This window comes from Thunnus thynnus, chromosome 18, assembly GCF_963924715.1.
Source record: "Thunnus thynnus chromosome 18, fThuThy2.1, whole genome shotgun sequence".
Lineage (NCBI taxonomy): Eukaryota > Metazoa > Chordata > Actinopteri > Scombriformes > Scombridae > Thunnus > Thunnus thynnus.
Window position 1 is genome coordinate 984,608 of NC_089534.1, and position 4,894 is coordinate 989,501.

The following is a 4,894-nucleotide window of genomic DNA, read 5'->3' on the forward strand; positions in this document are numbered from 1 at the left end:
CATCATATGAAGCATCAACTATTGTGCAGTAAATCAGTTTGGGACATCTCATCCAGGTAGCATCAGTTAGACTCAAGCTCTCACTGGACAGTGGCCTCCATCAGCTGTGATCATGTGGAGCCACTTGATAACTGGCAAAACACACTCAGTGTAATTCTGCAGACTGGTTAGAGACTCATCCTACCTGATAGGAAGGGACTGCTTTACGGCTATTATGGAGATAGGACAAATAATTTCCGCCCACTAATAACTTTGTCGATATACATTTGACATTTGAATATTGTATTGAGATCGACTTGAAAAAGTCCAAATCTATCCTTGAATCTACTTAAATTTTGAGAATGCTACAGGAGGCGTTCAAGTTCGTTTCCCATACAATATGTTATGTCAACACTGTACTGATAGATGTTGACATTTCTGTGAGTGTACTGAGAAGTAACACTGCTGGTCTTGAAGAACTCAGAGACCCCTGGCGCTGATACACTGGAAGACTACGAAGGGCCAGAGTGCATCTCATGTTCATGAACATTTTGTTCCTAGACTGAAAATGAAAAAGTAATACTTATTACACAAATAATTATACATCACACAAACATCAAGCACAAAACAGTGTAACAGTTCGACTGATGTAATTTCCAAAAAATAATATAATTATGATGGTTCTATTTTTTTTTAAACAACCATAGTTGCCCAAGCCAGTGTTTGAGAATTATATATATAAAAATGTTTGCGGTCATGTTTCCAGACTTTACAAACTTGCCAGGATTGTAAAATACTGACTTGCAGTATTATAAAGTGCTATGCAGTGTTTTGGCATCTGAATAGTCTCCAAAGGCATGGATCTATCCCTCAAACTGGACTTCTTGTATCATATTTCATCATCTCACTGCTACCTGAAGTAACATGCCAACACTAATACAGACCATTTCTGGTCTGAACAGGGTTCAGACAGATATTCAGTCTATAAAAAGCACTGAGTCTACATATTCTTGAATAATTCAATACAGATATACAGATATACTGCTCCTGATGCAGAGAAAATCAAATTTAAAACATACCTCTGATTGCTGTACAAGGGGCAATGTCACTCAGTCAGTTTGATCCTGCGGGAACAGATTTATCAAAAAATATGAAATAATTTGTGTTACAGTCATAATTGCTAATTATTCCAGTTAACAAGGACTTCACAATGAAATGCTTAAGTGACTTTTTAAATACAAAATGTAAATATTTATCTGACTTACCGATACAATAGCTGCTTTCTGGTGAGTGAGTGATTTAGTCCTAGATGTGCACAAAACACATGAATATGAACTTTTGATTAGTTTACAAAATAACAGTCAAGTAAAAACTTCAAATGTAATATGGGCCGGGTTTCAAGTGGAGCTACAATGTTAAATTGATAAAGTTGATCGATAGAAAATTAATCAGCAATAATATCTTAATTCTATATAATTGTTTCACAAGAAAAAAATGCCAAAAATGTTTCTGCTTCTCAAATATGCAGATTTGCTGCTTTTCTTTATGTTACATCACTGTGAATTGAATATCTCGGGGTTTTGGGACTGTTGGTCGGACGAAACAAGACATTTGAAGAAGTTCCCTCGGGCTTCTGCAAATGACACTAAAATTGATGTATCTTCTTACTTTGACAGTTTATATGCAACACAGGAAGCATACAAGACTGACAGTAACACTGCTGAAATATTTAGCAGAACAAGATCACAAGGCTCTAAAATGCCGTTCGTATCACCCACAGTGACATTCCTTAGGCATGAGATCTCAGGGAAGGGCAAATCCCTGAGCCCTGAAAGAGTGGAGGCTATCCTAAAAATTCCAAAACCAAAAAACTGAATGTCAGTTGATGCCATTTTTAGGCATGACAGGCTACTACACACAGTGGATCTGTGATTATGCCTCGCTGGAAAGTCTACTGGTTGCCATGACGCATGGCTATGGCATCAACCCGACTGACCCAGTGACCTGGACCCCAGACTCAGAGGCAGCATTCACTGCCAGACCCAAACAAACCTTTTACTCAGACTGTTGACCAGTCTGAGTAAAACAGTCAGTACATATTTAACTTAAAAATAACAGATATTTAAAAAAAATTGAAGGTTTATTGTGGGGAGAGGAGTGGGCACAAAGACAGAGTATCAATATAATTAAAATGAAGACGTCACTTAAAGAACAATAATAATAATAAAATAGGAGCACTAAAAACTTTTAAATAAGATCATTAATGAATTGTGAGAGCTGTGGCTGTAGCAGTGTGTGACATCGTGGGTTGTTGTGGTGACCTCCATTTTATTAGAACAGTGAACCTCACATCTATAACGAGGTTGATTAGGCAGTTGTAAGTGACCGTGACATAATTGAGGCCGCACATTTATCAAACCATCTGTCAGCCCACCTGCAGAACTGCCTGCATACGGGGCAAAAGACCAAACATTAACTGTGTCTACAGATAGCAGGTATGCATTCGCAGTGGTACATGATTCCGGTACATTATGGAAGGATCTTTAATCTGTAACTTGCTAACATGTATTCTACTCCCCACTGAGACTGCTGTCTTTAAATGTGATGCTCATACTAACAACACTCACAGGGAAATGTGAGAGTAGACTGCAGTGAAGCAAGCTGTAAAGAGGAAGTCCTGCTACTAGTGTCAATTCAAGGTGAATTCAAAGGAAGTTTAGCAGTGACAATGGCTCACATTTTGTAAATAATACTATCAGTCAACTGTCAGAATATTTGGACATTGATTTGTAACACTACTGTACGTATCACCCCCAGAGTAGTGGAGCAGTGGAGGGGAAATGGGATCCTGAAAGCAAAGTTGCTGAAGTGTTGTGAAGAAACAGGTTTAACGTGGGTAAAAGCTTTGCCCCCCAGTGTTAATGGCTATAAGGGTCTGTCCCCCCCTCCACTTTCCCTCTCTCTTTCTCTCTCTCAACCCAACCGGTCAAAGCAGATGGCCGCCCACCAAGAGCCGGGGTCTGCTTGAGGTTTCTACCCGTTAAAGGGGAGTTTTTCCTTACCGCTGTCGCCAAGTGCTGCTCAACTGTTGGGTCTCTGTAAATTAAAGAGTTCGGTCTTGACCTGCTCTATGTGAAAAGTGCCTTGAGATGACTTTTGTTATGATATGGCGCTATATAAATAAAAATTGATTGATTGATTGATTGATTGACAACAACTCCTAGAGGTTGGTGTGAAACAGATTAAGAAGTATTGGCTGCACTGTTCAGGGTTCACTCCTCTACAGCAGCTCGCATGTTGGTATCAGTGTGAGTGAGCCGCTCTGAGCATTAAAGAAAGTGTGACAGTATTATATCATGAGTTGTCTGTTTCCTCACTGAAGTCAAGTGCAAGAAGTAAATCGCCATGACACACGTCCAACAGGTGCTGCAATCATGTTTGGGGTCGTATAGTTAAACGTACAATATGTAGTTTCAGCCGCTAGGCGTCTCAATCAAAGCAATAACAACAGACGGAGTGTGATGACGGTGTGAAGTAGCAAGGGATCATGGGAGTTGTTGTCTTTGTTGTTAAATAACCATCTTCACGCAGATTAAAATCATTAAAAACACTAATTAAAGCTGTTTCACCTAAAAAATCAATATTTCTCTGACGATGTTTGGTGACCACCGGACTTCCTGGAGGGGCTGTTAGCCGAGCTGCTGCTAACGTTTGTCCAGTTTATTTCTCTGATAACTTAAGATCCAGACATCCAATGACTAAAATCCTTCTTCCGGCTAAAAGATATAGTTAAAAACCACCTAAATTTATCATGAAAATGTGGCTTAAAACTGAATAAAAGTCCATTTATAACAGTTTGTGTGGAACAACCACAACGCCGATGTATTATCTTGTATGTGTGTAAGTTACTCTTTGGTAGACGCCATTGTAGCGGACAAACACAGCGCCGCCGTATGCATCTGGTGCGTGTTTACTCTTTGGTAGAGGAGGTATGACGTCATCGACAGGCGACCAAATGAAACGGTCCGTTACTTTGATTAAAGTACAGATTTCTCTGGGTTTGAAAATACACAACTCAACAACATATATAACACAGGTCTAGTTGTTTTTAGACATTTCAATGTGGAATAATTACATGTTATAGCTTTAAATTACAATAAAATGTGAGGAGATGTTTGTCTGCATTTGATCTGAGGACGCTGTCACATCCTCATAACTTCAGTGTGATGTGAAAACCAGTCTAACCAGTCAGTGTCAGAGAAATCACACATCAGCTGATGTAGTTCTTCTATTTGTCCACTAGATGGTGCTAACTGACCATCTACTGCAGTAAAGCTCAGCTCAGCACAGACAGATGTAATGGAGGAGCAGCCGTTTGGATCACATGCATACAGGGTGATTTTTCAGTTTGTTATGAGGCAGAGTGCAGCCTGAGATCTTCTCACTCTGGTCCTCAGTCCTGGTTCCTAACCAAGAGGGACCAACTTTCCTCTGTCAGGGCTCAGCTGTGGAACTCCCCAGTCCAGAACCTCAGACTGCAAAGATTAAATCTCCTTTTCAAACGGACTTTTACTGTCAAACACTTTCCTTTAAAGGCATCTTTACTCATTCGTCTCTGTAAAGATTTTATATCTTTGTTTAAAAAGTGTTGTTCATATCAGGTTTGTTAATATTATCTTTGATGGACAATGTGTGTGAGTACATGGTTTATGAGGACTTTGTGTGACCGGGTTTTGGGGTTTTCATTTGCTACATTTTGCACATTAATGAATTAGAGTGCAGAGCTACTGCTAATAGGGATGAAGCTGAAAGTACGATATATAAATAGTGGGGTTTTTGTAAATATTTATTTTGTACAAATATTTTAAAAATTATTTTCTTTTTGGGAAGAAAAAAACCTCATAAAATAACAGCG